Below are 18,838 nucleotides of genomic sequence, written 5' to 3'. Positions count from 1 at the left end.
TGTTAGGCTTTTCGGTGGGACCGACATGTCAACTCGGTGGGACCAATTTCATTAGGGTTAGGGCATAACGTAATCTCGGTGAGACCGATCACATAAACTCGGTAGGACCGATTTCTGTAATAAGAAAATAGAGAGTTGGTCAGGCAAACTTGGTGGGACCGAATCACTCATTTCGGTGAGACCGAAACGTTACGAAAGGAAATAGAGAGTTTTCATTGCGAACTCGGTGGGACCGATCGCTCATCTTGGTTGGACCGAAACGTTGCGAAGGGAAACAGATAGTTTGTAATCCCATCTCGGTGAGACTGAGATCCCTATCGGTGAGACCGAACTAACTAGAGTTTCTGGCAGTAGCTATCTCAAAAGAACTCGGTGGCGCCGGATAGATAATTTCGGTGGGGCCGAGTTTGACTTTTGGTTTGGGACATATGTGGATATGAGAAAGTGGTTGAGGAATTTTGGAGTATATCACTAAGCATTTTGAGTAAGCAAGCCATTAAGAAACACCTCATTTCTTTTAATAGTATTGGCTTTTCCTATGGACTCAATGTGATCTTGGATCACTAAAATGAAAATGTAGAGTCTTCAGCTTGAGTCAATATGTGTCCTTAGCATTTTGAGGGATCCACATTCTTAGTTCATGCCATGCCAATCTTTGAACTTTCTGAAATGATTATCTTGAAAGAGCATTAGTTCAATGAGCTATATGTTGTTAGGAATTACTAAAATCACACAGGAATAGTTGCACTTTCAATTGTAATGACTATACAACAACATTAGCACATCTGCACATGGGCTTGTGCCAAGCCGCGTCAAAAGTTTGAAATTATGTTTTATGGAGCAAGTTTCGTTTGCGTGGAATGTTTGGGAGCACGGAAGGGAGCTGAGAGAAATACTACTCGAACCACAAGTTTAGAGCAACATTCAGCAAATGAAAGTAAAGCATTGGAATTAACTAGAGGAAAAACCGACTACCTTTTCTATGTCTTCCCGCTAGTGATCAGATTCTGAACGTCATGGCAATGCGGCAGCAGGCTGTTCTCTTTGTGGGGGTAGAATGAAAACATGGAAGACATCCTTTGCTAAATTTGGTTGGAGTTGCATTCAATCTTTGATGAATGTGACCTGGAACCCAAATAGTTTCGCCGATCTTTTCACTTACTTGCAAAACTTCTCGGGCAATTTATTCATGTATTTTGGACAACTTTTTTTTGGTATTTCTAGACAGACTAGTAACAAATTTACCATTGCGCCCTAACTGTCCTTCTGATTGTCTGTTTAAAATGGCTGGACGTTTGTAGCAATGGAAGCCACTCGCTAAGACCATGGAAGTTGAAGTCGTATCCATGCATTATGATCTCCAAGATCCATGCCTCTGCCATCGCCCTCTTCCAGCCTTGTGCACACCACCTCTGGCGTACCTTAGTTGTATTTTGTTGTTCTTCTGAGTGGCCTACGTGCACCCGACAATGTTTGGTCTCTAGTTGGCCAGAGCACCGGTTTATCGTGTTGCTACCCTAACTATAGTTTGTTGGATGACTTGCCGTTATAGCTATACTTATAAAGTCGGGCATATTATCTGCATAGGACCTATGTCTACGAGAGCCGATTTACCATTCTATTATCATAGCTAAGTCTAGTTATGAGGAATTGCACATCTGCTTGTCCCCATGTCTCCCAGTCCCAAGCCAAACAAATGGACAGTGAAACGAGCTAGCAAATGGACACCACCCTCATCATATTGGCTGTCAATCAATCTAGGCTCAATGGGCTGAGCAACTGAAGTATCTGTATAAGCTAAGAACTACGATATGGTTAATGATTAGAGGGAAGGAGAAGGAGGCTTGTATAAATAAGAAGTCCTAGTAGAAGGTAGGCAAATAATGATGGGTAGTCAATTCATACTTCAAGCATAAAAACGTAAAGCCAGTAAAAATGGACATGGTCACTGGGATTTGTAATGGCTACTCGGCAACACTAGCACATGCATGGGCACATGACACATGACCCATATCCTTCGCATCATAACTTAGGGGTCAAGTCCTATATGAAGACATCATGGTATCAGTTACCAGTCAAGCAAAAAAAGAAAATCTCATGAATCAAGCAATATATAAATCAAATTGCGCCTCATATTTCAAGACGGGGAGATTAATTTTTTCATTATGTTGATCTCCCTTATTCATGCATCTTCTCTAACCTATGTTCTACTCCCAAATCTGCTCCCAATGCCGTTTCGGTCATCTTCATAGCTATAGTTACCGAGTTTCTTCCAGTCCTTGTCATCCCAAAAAGAAACAGAGCATTTTCCTCTTCAGCATTAATCCCTTGAATCATACTATAGCACTAGCTATCAGTTAATCTGAGAGCAGGAGACATTATGGATCTTGCGCCCATGCAAGACTGTCCAGATCCAGATAAACAACACAACAGCTAACCAGATCGGGGTTCAGGATGATACCGTCTACATCTGCATTTACGCCTGTCTGGTACGATTCAGAAACCGTGCACGTAAATTTTGAGAAATTACAAGTTTTGGTCAAACAGTGCATGTACATTTTGAGAAATTTTCAGTAATTTTGTCTTTTTTGTATAGAGCTCCTCGGTGACCACAAAAATCAGCAAGCCTCTCTAACATTTGTTGATGATCATTCCCACAAAGTTTTAGATTTTTTCGAAATGTTTTGATATGTTTTCTTGGGTGGGTGCATCAAGGGTGGGTGTAGACAAACCACTCTCAACCGAAAAACAAATTGTATGATATGGTCATATCTTATCATGCTAGTTGGACAATTCAGTACTATCTATATTTATTTTTTCTATCAAAGGCATGGCAGAGTTTTTTTTACAGTACCAGAGTTGAAAGAAGCCATCTATCTAATCACTTCAGAAAAAGCGATGAGAAGTACATTTTGCAATCATAAGGTGTGTCGTTCAAGAAAATGATTCTCGGAATATTAATAGTTGGGACAATGTTGCTGCATATATACTTCGTATCAGAGACAGAATTCAAATGACCGCAAAAAAATGGATTTCTGAATCCGACAACAAGTGTCAAGTATACCGTTGTTATCTACTTCAGTATATGCTAGGTATCTTGGCTGTGTAAGAAGACCCTGGGGCTGTGTCACCTGAAACGAAAGATCCTCTTCTATGCTGAAGAGACCGAGTGCGCAGATCCGGTGGCCCGAGTATCTTTTTTGCACAATCTCCGTTTCATCACCTTCTTGATCTCCTACTCTTTCGTGTCCGCAAACACTATCAGTTCCTTCAAGCTGCCAACGCGTGTTGGCTTTGGCTTCTCTGGCCGTATTTCAGCAATGGTTGCAGCGGTGACGGCAGCAGCGTCGTTTGGCTTGCCGGGAGGTTCAGAGCTGGAGTACCTAATATAGTGCTGCCAATAGACTCTTGCCAAGTAAACCATGAGAGCAAAGACATATATCAGAGCACAGTAGCACACAGCAGCACAAGGTCCCAGAAGCTTCCGAGGCCAAGCCTGACTGTGCCCAACCCGCTGTCATCATCGCCACAGGTCGGATCTGTGAGCCATGTGTCGTGATTTCTTTGGAGCTGGCCACTCTCTGAAAGTTGAAGCATGGCGGTTGATACGTCTGCAGCAAGGGGTGTTTACCATCCCTCCGGAATGTCTGTAAAGTAGGGGTGACAAAGAAGCTGATACAACTCTCTCATTTATGAGAGGTCCACAAAATTGAAATTAAAATATATAACGATTTAACGTATGCTAAACATACAAATCCCCATCCCTCCTTCGTGAACTCCTTACCGACTATTCTGAAGTTGCAACGGGTTGACAGGAAGATCTCAACACATGGCATCTCGTCAACAACTGCACCAAAACCACCATCTTTTGGCCCACGAAGTAAACCATGGCACCGCCAGTAGCCCCGATCGGCAGTGATGGATGCTTCTGCTAACGAGTGTTTTCAGCTGTTCGGAGGGTGTGGCTCAGTGTTAGAATTAAACCGAGGTACGCGGTCGATCCATCAAGGAACAAGCAATCACAGCTGATGTGGTGCATCCCACGTTCATTCCCATATACACTCCGACTACTCTTCAAGATCCAAGAGAACATAAGACGAGACCTCAACTAGGCATCATTGGACACAAGGTGAACTCGCTCCTCTTCGAACCATCACTTTCCATACGTGAGACATGGCTACTACCTCAAACATGTGTGCTATGAATGACCAGGAACCAAGAGGAAGCCCATGGACAAAAAGGCGAGGACACCAAGCGCAAGGAACAAGAAGAAAGGCCACGGAAGAAGCTCCAGCCACCGGACGACCGGTCGGGACCGGATGTCCGACGCCTGAAGACCCACCGGACGACCGGCGGTCCCGCACCCGAGCCAAAATGGGCGGACGTCCGACACACTCCAGCGTCTGGACGTCCGACCGCCCCCGGAAATCCGGCGCCACCTCATTCGATCCAAAACGCCGGACGTCCGAAAAGTACCGGACGACCGGACCCTCGCGAGCCACCGGACGTCCGGTACCCGTCGGACGACCGGCCCCTAGCTGTGTCCAGTGTTGCGGGCCGAAGCCAATGTACCCCTCACTTACCCCTTCGTGTCCCTAGACTATATATACTCCTCCACCATCTCCTAGTTAGGGTTAGCAAAGGATTAGCTCATATTTTGTGTGAGAGATTTGCTCAACCACTTGGTTACCTTCTCCTCGGAGATTCGAGCCTCCACCAAATTAAGAAGATCCCCCAAGCGGATTCAAGACCCCTCTTTAGGGAAGAACTCAAGACCTCCTCACGGAGAAGACCGGTTACCGTGTATCGTCCGTTATTGACTTTGGATCTTGTATCTCCTATTGTGTTTCGAGGATCTAGCACTTGTGTAATCATTCTTGTTGGTTTGAGTGTCTCTCTCTTGGTTTTCCCCGTGTTTACCCTCGTTTCCCTCCTCGTGTTCTTCGTGTTCATCGCGGGATCCGCTCCTTTCGTGAAAGATCGGCCTATAGGGTTCCTACCCTACATCATCTTGGTATCATGAGCCACGTTGATCACGATTTCGGAGCCTCCCCTCGTTGTTTTCTAGCCTAATTTTGTTGTGTTCTTCCCCAATTTCGAAAATCCCCACCAAAATAGCCCCAATTTTTTTGTGATTTGTTGGTTTGACGAAGTTTTGTTGAATTTGATCCATATATTTGCTTGGTTTCAAGTGGATCTAGCATCTCTCCAAGTTTCCCCATCTTGCACCCATGAAATCTCATCAATTTTGACCCCAAAATCATCATTTTCCGCCCAAAATCACGCCCCGGATCTCGCATCTCGTATTGACCCCGACCCACCGAACGTCCGGAGCCCCTCGACCAACCGGACGTTCGACCTTTTCCGGACATCCGGAACCCCTAACCCCGGCCGAATTTACGGATTTCCAAGCCCGCCCGGACGTCCGGCCCCCGGACATCCGACCTTGTCCGGACGTCTGTAACATGTAGTTTCTGATTTCGGCTGATTCTTGTTTCGCCCGTAACTAATTCATCCTAACTCCGATTTTCGTGTTCTTTAGCTCGTTGAAAAGCTCTTGACATCCTCATTCCTACAAAAAATACCACCAACATCATTTGACTCCATCAAAATTTTGGAATTTTGGCATCTTTGCCTAGGGCTTACACCTCATCATCCGCTACACCACCACCGACTTCTGCAACCTAACCAATTTTGTTCCCCATCGCATTAGTTGTTGCTTGAGGAGTGATTTGAGTATCCTAAGGTGTCTAGGCTACTTAGGTACGGTTGCTTCCTCATCAACCACCACCACCACTTTCGCATAGGCTTACCCACCATACACTTCCACCACCCCGACTTAACCCAATTTTGCTTGTGTTGTGAGTTGTGTCTCCTAAGGTGTTTCGGCTACTTAGGGACCGTGCTTCCAACTCCGACACCGTGTATATTACACCACCTTACCCTCCATTTTCGCATTGCCTACTCGCAAAAAACATCATTGCATTTCCGCAATCCCATTGAGATTCCGCAACCACCACCGCATTCCCGCTACCACCATTTGACATTTGACATTTGAGATTTTGAGTTTGCGGTTTTTTCGTTTCCTAAAGTGTTTCGGCTACTTAGGGACGAGTCCCCATCATCTTGGTCTCTCCATCAAGATCACCGCCACTCATCATCGACACAGACGGTAACCTCCATATCATCTTGGTATCGTGGTATCCCTCCATTGTATATTCCCTTGCCATTGCATTGTTAACCCCTAGCCCATTTTGCGTCACTTGCCCATCGAGACTAGCCTTTCAGTATTGCCGACAATGTCACTTGTGCACATTAGTGATCTACACCTCCCATTGCATATATACCGTATCATACTGGTATCATCATATCATCTCTTGTGCCTCAAGTTTGTTCCCGCATATACCCAATCGCTATCTTGGTTTGTGCATTGTGCAAAAGTGGACATACACAAAAAAAGAATAAAGCTTTTAAGCAAAGAAAAAGAGTGAACAAAGAGCTTGTAAGCAAGTGCCATAGCATCATACCACATTGTCATATCCGATCATCTTGGATCATACCACCGGAACATCATACATAGCATACTTGGGATAGAAAGCTCATACATTTTGCATCTTGTAGGTTGTGCACAAGTGTCATATCCGCCTATTGAGCAATCGTGCTAGCGTCTCTCTTGAGTTGTGCAACATGAGTGTTTTCCGTGGATTCCACATTTTTTGCTCATCCTTGGTTGCACGACCCCATTTATCTATCTGTGTGTGCATTTCTGTGTGCCATTCATTGCTATTGGTCTACTTGTTTCACTTGCAAATTTGTGAATCTCTTTCAACATTATTGACTCTTGCTAACATTTCGCATCAAATTTTTGTACCACTATCCTCACCGAGCTCCACCATAAGCCTTATTTGAAGGAAATATGCCCTAGAGGCAACAATAAAGTTATTATTTATTTCCTTATATCATGATAAATGTTTATTATTCATGCTAGAATTGTATTATCCGGAAACATAATACTTGTGTGAATACATAGACAAACTAAACATCACTAGTATGCCTCTACTTGACTAGCTCATTAATCAAAGATGGTTATGTTTCCTAACCATAGACATATGTTGTCATTTGATTAACGGGATCACATTATTAGGAGTGATTGACATGACCCATTCCATTAGCTTAGCACCCGATAGTTTAGTATGTTGCTATTGCTTTCTTCATAACTTATACATGTTCCTATGACTATGAGATTATGCAACTCCCGTTTGCCGGAGGAACACTTTGTGTGCTACCAAACGTCACAACGTAACTGGGTGATTATAAAGGTGCTCTACAGGTGTCTCCAAAGGTACATGTTGGGTTGGCGTATTTTGATATTAGGATTTGTCACTCCGATTGTCGGAGAGGTATCTCTGGGCCCTCTCGGTAATGCACATCACCTAAGCCTTGCAAGCAATGCAACTAATGAGTTAGTTGTGAGATGATGTATTTACGGAACGAGTAAAGAGACTTGCCGGCAACGAGATTGAACTAGGTATTGAGATACCGACGATCGAATCTCGGGCAAGTAACATACCGATGACAAAGGGAACAACGTATGTTGTTATGCGGTCTAACCGATAAAAGATCTTCATAGAATATGTGGGAGCCAATATGAGCATCTAGGTTCCGCTATTGTTTATTGACCGGAGACGTGTCTCAGTCATGTCTACATTTTTCTCGAACCCGTAGGGTCCGCACGCTTCAGGTTTCGATGACAGTTATTTTATGAGTTTATTAGTTTTGATGTACCGAAGTTAGTTCGGAGTCCCGGATATGATCACAGACATAACGAGGAGTCTCTAAATGGTCGAGACATAAAGATTGATATATTGGATGACTATATTCGGATACCGGAAGTGTTCCAGGGAAGTTTCGGATAAAACCGGAGTACCGGGGGGTTACCGGAACCCCCCGGAGGGTTAATGGGCCTCATGGGCCTAAAGTGGAGAAGAGGAGGGGCGGCCAGGGCAGGCCACGCGCCCCCTCCCCCTCTAGTCCGAATTGGACAAGGAGGGAGGGGCGGCGCCCACCCTTTCCTTCCTCTCCTCTCTCCCTTCCTTCCCCCTCTCCTACTTGGACAAGGAAAAGGAGGGAGTCCTACTCCCGGTAGGAGTAGGACTCCTCCCTGGCGCGCCTCATCATGGCCGGCCGCCCCTCCCCTTGCTCCTTTATATACGGGGGCAGGGGGCACCTCTAGACACAACAATTGATCCTTGAGATCTCTTAGCCGTGTGCGGTGCCCCCTCCACCATAATCCTCGATAATATTGTAGCGGTGCTTAGGCGAAGCCCTGCAATGGTAAAACATCAAGATCGTCACCATGCCGTCGTGCTGACGGAACTCTTCCCCGACACTTTGCTGGATCGGAGTCCGGGGATCGTCATCGAGCTGAACATGTGCTAGAACTCGGAGGTGCCGTAGTTTCGATGCTTGATCGGTTGGGCCGTGAAGACGTACGACTACATCAACCGCGTTGTTATAACGCTTCCGCTTTCAGTCTAAGAGGGTACGTGGACAACACTCTCCCCTCTCGTTGCTATGCATCACCATGCTCTTGCGTGTGCGTAGGAATTTTTTTGAAATTACTACGTTCCCAAACAGTGGTATCAGAGCCTAGGTTTTATGTGTTGATGTTATATGCACGAGTAGAACACAAGTGAGTTGTGGGTGATATAAGTCATACTGCTTACCAGCATGTCATACTTTGGTTCGGCGGTATTGTTGGATGAAGCGGCCCGGACCGACATTACGCGTACGCTTACGCGAGGCTGGCGGGTGTCAGTTTCTCCAACTTTAGTTGAACCGAGTGTGGCTATGCCCGGTCCTTGCGAAGGTTAAAACAGGACCAACTTGACAAACTATTGTTGTGGTTTTGATGCGTAGGTAAGATTGGTTCTTGCTTAAGCCCGTAGCAGCCACGTAAAACTTGCAACAAACAAAGTAGAGGACGTCTAACTTGTTTTTGTAGGGCATGTTGTGATGTGATATGGTCAAGACATGATGCTAAATTTTATTGTATGAGATGATCATGTTTTGTAACCGAGTTATTGGCAACTGGCAGGAGCCATATGATTGTCGCTTTATTGTATGCAATGCAATCGCGCTGTAATGCTCTACTTTATCACTAAGCGGTAGCGATAGTCGTGGAAGCATAAAATTGGCGAGACGACAACGATGCAACGATGGAGATCAAGGTGTCGCGCTGGTGACGATGGTGATCATGATGGTACTTCGGAGATGGAGATCACAAGTACAAGATGATGATGGCCATATCATATCACTTATATTGATTGCATGTGATGTTTATATTTTATGCATCTTATCTTGCTTTGATTGACGGTAGCATTATAAGATGATCTCTCACTAAATTTCAAGATAAGAGTGTTCTCCCTGAGTATGCACCGTTGCCAAAGTTCGTCGTGCCCAGACACCACGTGATGATCGGGTGTGATAAGCTCTACGTCCATCTACAACGGGTGCAAGCCTGTTTTTGCACACGCAGAATACTCAGATTAAACTTGACGAGCCTAGCATATGCAGATATGGCCTCGGAACACTGAGACCGAAAGGTCGAGCGTGAATCATATAGTAGATATGATGAACATAGCAATGTTCACCATTGAAAACTACTCCATTTCACGTGATGATCGGTTATGGTTTAGTTGATTTGGATCACGTAATCACTTAGAAGATTAGAGGGATGTCTTTCTAAGTGGGAGTTCTTAAGTAATATGATTAATTGAACTTTAATTTATCATGAACTTATTCCTAGTAGTATTAGCATATCTATGTTGTAGATCAATAGCTCGCGTTGTTGCTTTCATATGTTTATTTTGATATGTTCCTAGAGAAAATTGTGTTGAAAGATGTTAGTAGCAATGATGCGGATTGGATTCGTGATTTGAGGTTTATCCTCATTGCTGCACAGAAGAATTATGTCCTTGATGCACCGCTAGGTGACATACCTATTGCAGGAGCACATGTAGACGTTATGAACGTTTGGCTAGCTCAATATGATGACTACTTGATAGTTTAGTGCACCATGCTTAACGGCTTAGAATCGGGACTTCAAAGACGTTTTCAACGTCATGGACCATATGAGACGTTCCAGGAGTTGAAGTTAATATTTCAAGCAAATACCCGAGTTGAGAGATATGAAGTCTCCAACAAGTTCTATAGCTAAAAGATGGAGGAGAATCGCTCAACTAGTGAGCATGTGCTCAGATTGTCTGGGTACTACAATCGCTTGAATCAAGTGGGAGTTAATCTTCCAGATAAAATAGTGATTGACAGAATTCTTTAGTCACCATCACCAAGTTAGTAGAACTTCGTGATGAACTATAGTATGCAAGGGATGACGAAAACGACTCCCGAGCTTTTCATGATGATGAAATCGAGAAAAAAACATCAAGTGTTGATGGTTGACAAGATCACTAGTTTCAAGAAAAGGGCAAAGGGAAAAAGGGGAACTTCAAGAAAAACAGCAAGCAAGTTGCTGCTCAAGTGAAGAAGCCCAAGTCTGGTCCTAAGCCTGATACTAAGTGCTTCTACTGCAAAGGGACTGGTCACTGGAAGTGGAACTACCCCAAGTGATTGGCGGATAAGATGGATGGCAAAGTGAACATAAGTATATTTGATATACATGTTATTGATGTGTACTTTACTAGTGTTTATAGCAACACCTCAGTATTTGATACTTGTTCAGTTGCTAAGATTAGTAACTCGAAACGGGAGTTGCAGAATAAACAGAGACTAGTTAAGGGTGAAGTGACGATGTGTGTTGGAAGTGGTTCCAAGATTGATATGATCATCATCGCACACTCCCTATACTTTCGGGATTAGTGTTGAACCTAAATAAGTGGTATTTGGTGTTTGCGTTGACCATGAATATGATTTGATCATGTTTATTGTAATACGGTTATTCATTTAAGTAAGAGAATAAATTGTTGTTCTGTTTACATGAATAAAACCTTATATGGTTACACACCCAATGAAAATAGTTCATTGGATCTCGATCGTAGTGATACACATATTCATAATATTGAAACCGAAAGATGCGAAGTTAATAATGAAAGTGCAACTTATTTGTGGCACTGTCGTTTAGGTCATATTGGTGTAAAGCACATGAAGAAACTCCATGCTAATGGGATTTTGGAATCACTTAATTATGAATCACTTGATTATGAATCACTTGGTGCTTGCGAACCATGCCTTATGGGCAAGATGACTAAAGACTCCGTTCTCCGGAACAATGGAGCGAGCAACTGACTTATTGGAAATAATACATACTGATGTATGCGATCCGATGAGTGTTGAAGCTCACGGCGGGTATCGTTATTATCTGACCTTCACATATGATTTGAGCAGATATGGGTATATCTACTTGATGGAATATAAGTCTGAAACATTTGAAAAGTTCAAAGAATTTCAGAGTGAAGTGGAAAATCATCGTAAAAAGAAAAATATGGTTTCTACGATCTGATCGCAGAGACAAATATTTGAGTTACGAGTTTGGTCTTCAATTAAAACTATGTGGAATAGTTTCACAAATTCGTGCCACCTGGAACACCACAGCATAATGGTGTGTCCAAACGTCATAACCGTACTTTATTGGATATAATGCAATCTATGATGTTTCTTACAGATTTACCAACATCGTTTTGGGGTTATGCATCAAAGACAGCTGCATTCACGTTTAATAGGGCACCATCTAAATCCGTTGAGACGACACTATATGAACTATGGTTTAGCAAGAAACCAAAGTTGTCGTTTCTTAAAGTTTGGGGTTGTGATGCTTATGTGAAAAAGTTTCATCCTGATAAGCTCAAACCCAAATCGGAGAAATGCGTCTTCATAGGATACCCAAAGGAGACAGTTGGGTACACCTTCTATCATAGATCCGAAGGCAAGATATTCGTTGCTGAGAATGGATTCTTTCTAGAGAAGGAGTTTCTCTTGAAAGAAGTGAGTGGGAGGAAAGTAGAACTTGATGAGGTAACTGTACCTGCTCCCTTATTGGAAAGTTGTTCTTCATAGAAATATGTTCCTGTGACTACTACACCAATTAGTGAGGAAGCTAATGATGATAATCATGTAACTTCAGATCAAGTTACTACCGAACCTCGTAGGTAAACCCGAGTGAGATCCGCTCCAGAGTGGTACGGTAATCCAGTTCTGGAGGTCATGTTACTTGACCATGACGAGCCTACGAACTATGAGGAAGCGATGATGAGCCCAGATTCCGCGAAATGGCTTGAGGCCATGAAATCTGAGATGAGATCCATGTATGAGAACAAAGAATGGACTTTGATTGACTTGCCCAATGATCGGCGAGCCATTGAGATTAAATGGATCTTCAATAGGAAGACGGACGCTGATAGTAGTGTTACTATCTACAAAGCTAGAATTGTCGCAAAAAGGTTTTCGACAAGTTCAAGGTGTTGACTATGATGAGAGTTTCTCACTCGTATCTATGCTTAAGTCTGTCCGAATCATGTTAGCAATTGCCGCATTTTATGAAATCCGGCAAATGGATGTCAAAACTGCATTCCTGAACGGATTTCTGGAAGAAGAGTTGTATATGATGCAGCCGGAAGGTTTTGTCGATCCAAAAGGAGCTAACAAAGTGTGCAAGCTCCAGCGATCTATTTATGGACTGCTGCAAGCCTCTCGGAGTTGGAATAAACGCTTTGATAGTATGATCAAAGCATACAGTTTTATACAGACTTGTGGTGAAGCTGTATTTACAAGAAAGTGAGTGGGAGCACTACAGCATTTCTGATAAGTATATGTGAATGACATATTGTTGATCGGAAATAATGTAGAATTATTCCGCAAAGCATAAATGAGTGTTTTGAAAGAAGTTTTTCTAAGAAAGACCTCGGTGAAGCTGCTTACATATTAAGTATCAAGATCTATAGAGATAGATCAAGACGCTTGATAAGTTTTTTCAATGAGTACATACCTTGACAATATTTTGAAGTAGTTCAAAAATAGAACAGTCAAAGAAAGAGTTCTTGGCTGTGTTACAAGGTGTGAAATTGAGTAAGACTCAAAGCCCGACCACAGCAGAAGATAGAGAGAGAATGAAAGTCATTCCCTATGCCTCAACCATAGGTTCTATAAAGTATGCCATGCTGTGTACTAGATCTATTGTATACCCTACACTGTGTTAAGCAAGGGAGTACAATAGTGATCTAAGAGTAGATCACTGGACATCGGTCAAAATTATCCTTAGTGGAATAAGGAAATATTTCTCAATTATGGAGGTGACAAAAGGTTCGTCGTAAAAAGTTACGTCGATGCAAGTTTTGACACATATCTGGATGACTCTAAGTCTCGATCTAGATACATATTGAAAGTGGGAGCAATTAGCTAGAGTAGCTCCGTGCAGAGCATTGTAGACATAGAATTCGCAAAATACTTACGGATCTGTATGTGATAGACCCGTCGACTAAAATTATCTCACAAGAAAAACATGATCACACCTTAGTACTCTTTGGATGTTAATCACATAAAACGATGTGAACTAGATTACTGACTCTAGTAAACCCTTTGGGTATAGGTCACATGACGATGTGAACTATGGGTGTTAATCACATGGTGATGTGAACTATAAGTGTTGAATCACATGGCGATGTGAACTAGATTATTGAATCTAGTGCAAGTGGGAGACTGAAGGAAATATGCCCTGGAGGCAATAATAAAGTTATTATTTATTTCATTATATCATGATAAATGTTTATTATTCATGCTAGAATTGTATTATCCGGAAACATAATACTTGTGTGAATACATAGACAAACTAAACGTCACTAGGATGCCTCTACTTGACTAGCTCATTAATCAAAGATGGTTATGTTTCCTAACCATAGACATGTGTTTTCATTTGATTAACGGGATCACATTATTAGGAGAATGATGTGATTAACATGACCCATTCCATTAGCTTAGCACCCGATAGTTTAGTATGTTGCTATTGCTTTCTTCATAACTTATACATGTTCCTATGACTATGAGATTATGCAACTCCCGTTTGCCGGAGGAACACTTTGTGTGCTACCAAACGTCACAACGTAACTGGGTGATTATAAAGGTGCTCTACAGGTGTCTCCAAAGGTACATGTTGGGTTGGCGTATTTCGAGATTAGGATTTGTCACTCCGATTGTCGGAGAGGTATCTCTGGGCCCTCTCGGTAATGCACATCACCTAAGCCTTGCAAGCAATGCAACTAATGAGTTAGTCGCGAGATGATGTATTTCGGAACGAGTAAAGAGACTTGCCGGCAACGAGATTGAACGAGGTATTGAGATACCGACGATCGAATCTCGGGCAAGTAACATACCGATGACAAAGGGAACAACGTATGTTGTTATGCGGTCTGACCGATAAAAGATCTTCGTAGAATATGTGGGAGCCAATATGAGCATCCAGGTTCTGCTATTGGTTATTGACCGGAGACGTGTCTCGGTCATGTCTACATTGTTCTCGAACCCGTAGGGTCCGCACGCTTAAGGTTACGATGACAGTTATATTATGAGTTTATTAGTTTTGATGTACCGAAGTTAGTTCGGAGTCCCGGATATGATCACGGACATAACGAGGAGTCTCGAAATGGTCGAGACATAAAGATTGATATATTGGACGACTATATTCGGATACCGGAAGTGTTCCGGGGAAGTTTCGCATAAAACCGGAGTACCGGGGGGTTACCGGAACCCCCCGGGGGGTTAATGAGCCTCATGGGCCTAAAGTGGAGAAGAGGAGGGGCGGCCAGGGCAGGCCGCGTGCCCCCTCCCCCTCTAGTCCGAATTGGACAAGGAGGGAGGGGGGGCGCCCATCCTTTCCTTCATCTCCTCTCTCCCTTCCTTCCCCCTCTCCTATTTGGACAAGGAAAAGGAGGGAGTCCTATTCCCGGTAGGAGTAGGACTCCTCCCTGGCGCGCCTCATCATGGCCGGCCGCCCCTCCCTTTGCTCCTTTATATACGGGGGCAGGGGGCACCTCTAGACACAACAATTGATCCTTGAGATCTCTTAGCCGTGTGCGGTGCCCCCCTCCACCATAATCCTCGATAATATTGTAGCGATGCTTAGGCGAAGCCCTGCAACGGTAAAACATCAAAATCGTCACCACGCCGTCGTGCTGACGGAACTCTTCCCCGACACTTTGCTGGATCGGAGTCCGAGGATCGTCATCGAGCTAAACGTGTGCTAGAACTCAGAGGTGCCGTAGTTTCGGTGCTTGATCGGTAGGGCCGTGAAGACGTACGACTACATCAACCGCATTGTTATAACGCTTCCGCTTTCGGTCTACGAGGGTACGTGGACAACACTCTCCCCTCTCGTTGCTATGCATCACCATGATCTTGCGTGTGCGTAGGAATTTTTTTGAAATTACTACGTTCCCCAACATTATTTGTTTAAGTGTGAGAAACCGACAAGAATTGGTACCAATTGTGCTATTTCCTTGTCCACATTGGAGTGATCATTGATCCACTTTCAACTTTGGTCAAGGTACATTTGGTATTCGTTATTCTCTTTCTACCACTCACATTTTTCTCTTGGAGTGATGGATAGGCAAGGCATTTCATCTCCGGTCTTCCACAACAACGACGGCGTGAACAACTACATCACCAAAGCGTCAATCTTTGATCTACAATGACATATGCAAGGCGCACAATCAAGATTGCGAGAGCGCATCGAGAACCTCTCCATTGACATTCGCCACTTCAAAGCGAGAAAAAGGAACTACATCGACAACAAGCTTTCCGCACAAAAGGAGGAGCAAGATGCAAGGATGGAGGAGATTCGGGCCTTGATCAAGCCTACTTCCCTTCATCATCCTCAAGGCGGCGACGAGCAACTCAATCATCTTCAGAGCGCCCAAGCGATGCAAGAGCAAGTCGTCCACATCCACATCTCTGTGGCAACCAACATCACGTTCGTGATCCACCTCGTCATGAAGGCCAAGTCACCTCCAAGCAACATGTGCACGACGACGACGAACGACATCTACTACGAGCTCAAGTGCGACAGCGACACCATCATCATGAAGATGGTCGCCTAGCAAAATGTACAAGTCCCAACAAGCTCTACTTCACGCCAAGGCCAAGCCTCAAGAGCACAAGAGAAGACCGCGAGACAAGCACCACCAAGAGCACGCTACGGTTACTACCACCACCACTTCGGCATCTTCGCCAAGTGTTGTGAAGGCATCTTCGCCTTCGGACGTACGACATCTTCTCCTACTTCCCATGAGTTTGCCTACATCGACATCTTCAAGTACAAGGCGACCACCTACGAGCGAGGGTGACAGTTCCATCTTCGGAAGCCCTCAAGGAAGATGGCTAAGCATGGGAAATTCCCTTCGGTCATGGAGACGAGCTACGAGGTGCCACATCATATGGGCCTCCTACAACAAGACGGCGACAAAAAGGGCGAGCAAGGGCCATCCCCTTCGACCACGGCGACGAGCACGAACCTCTTCAACAACATGAAGACGGCACCCATACTGGACTCAAACTCCGAGTCAAGCTACGAGACCGCACATGAGACCTTATCTTTGGTATTAGAGAAGAGTGATGATGTGCCAGCTTCGGCCTTCATCCATGGCTACGACTACGACGTGATTGAGCATGTAGACATTTGCACCAACATCTCTCCGACACCGACATGTGACGAGATGCCCCAATTGCCATGTGAGGAGAGACACCACCCCATGAGTGAGATGAGTGACTCCATCGTACATGACATTGAGAGCATTTCCTATGAGAGGATGAGTATGATCACCACTAGCCCCACACTTAAGAGCATCCAAGAGGGAGTGAGTGAGCCACCACACTTAGTGAGTGAGGTAGTTGACACGGCACGTGAGGCCACTATGATTTCTAACGACTTAACCTCTACTCCGAGTGTGTTTTCTTCTTTGGTGCTAGGTCTCTTACATGACGACATGCCTATCCTCGACGAGTCCATATCTCCAATGGAGACAACGATGGCCATGGTGGAAGAAGATGCACCCCCTACATGGTTCCATCAAGATGAAGATGACCACGACTTGGTCTTCGACACCTCACCTACAACACATGAGTGATGCTCCAAAGGTAACATAGGTGATGTTGCTTCTCTTGTCCCACTAGTGCACTATTTTACAAATGATTGCTTGCATGATGTTGATACACCTATTCCCATGCTTCATGCTAGTACGACTTCCTCATGTCATGACGTACCTATTTATGATGAATATGATGATGAGCATGTTGAGTTTCCTAGTTGTGATGATATGCTCCATAGGATATCATGTGAAAATTCTTTTGGTCACATCATGTTTGATAATCCATTAACCTTGTCATATGCTATGAGTGAGATATCCCATATTGCATCATTTCAATCTCAACATAGTGACTATGCATGCCCCATTATAATAAATCCCATTTGCACTTATGGCATAGATGACGAGATGATGGTCATTGGCCTTTGTTTTTCATGTGATGATATTGCCATACTTCCTTTACATGATTTGTGCAATTCATCTACTATGCCATGCCATGATCACAATGTTCCAAATATGCATTGTTTTGGATGTTGTCAATATTCTCTGTGTGATGTTTCCATTAATGCTCATGAGGAGACCCCCATAGTTTCCTCATACATATTAGGAGATTTTGATGCATTCCATACTTTGCATGATTCTCATAATTGCTTGCACCGTATGCATTCCATGAATAACAATGCTCTACATATTTTTTGTGATGCATTGCACAATTTGAGTCTCCATTATGCCATACATAACAACAAACCTATCATGATGGATTACATGTTTCTATATCACGCATCTCATTTATTTGAGCATTGGCTATTTTGTGCTAACCAACACTTGCACGTGTACATCATGATGGATGATGTGTACATATATCATGCACACACAATTTTCTCTTTGTCTTTGTTTTGTGTAGGTACTCACGTATACTCGTCAACCTCTTAATCCCAAGAGTTGACGAAACGAGCTCTTGAGAGCAAAGATGACTTGGGATCCCGTGAACTATCCTTCCCACCGCTCTCTTCGCGCAACGACTCCGCGCATCTCTCTCACTTGGCTCTCACACGGCTATGGGCTATATACCGCTTGTCGCTTCATGCTCATTTTACCGTGTTCACTTTGCATGCTATGCTTGCTTCTATGCCTTTGCCATGCAATTGTGACCCTTACTTGCATCTACCCATGATTCACCATTATGCTACTCCTATGTGTATTTGCATGCTTGGTGGAGATCCTTGTCGCTATTGCCATGTTTATCATGTGCCTCATGCTATTGATGCTATTTTTCTCATATCCTCCTTTCATGCTTGTAATATGTCTTGTGCATTATTCATGACCACTATTTGCACACATGACATACTTGACATGATTCCTTCTAGTATGTTGCATCTTCGCACTACTAGCTTGATTGCCTTGATTCATATGACCGCTTGCTTTGTCGCATCACACATGTTCCATTATTAGTTGCTTTTTTGGGTTGATGACGCATATGTTCATGCCTCTCACATGATATATTTTGTTCATTGTCGCTTTCCTCCAATTGTTGCATCTATGCTTATTGATCGTGGAGACTTGGACACCTTACTTGTGATGCATGCTTGCTTGATTACGCCTATTCTATTTGGTTGTTCTCGCATCTTATGCCTCCATACTATGAAATGCTCACTTGTCCTTTCTTAAGATGAGCATGATGCATACACTTGTTGGGTATCTTACCATACGAATAATAGGTTTTGCAATACCGCTGAACTCATTTGTTTTTC

This window comes from Triticum urartu, chromosome 7, assembly GCF_003073215.2.
Source record: "Triticum urartu cultivar G1812 chromosome 7, Tu2.1, whole genome shotgun sequence".
NCBI classification, from domain to species: domain Eukaryota; kingdom Viridiplantae; phylum Streptophyta; class Magnoliopsida; order Poales; family Poaceae; genus Triticum; species Triticum urartu.
The sequence above is the reverse complement of the archived record's forward strand: the minus strand, read 5'-3'. Positions refer to the sequence as shown.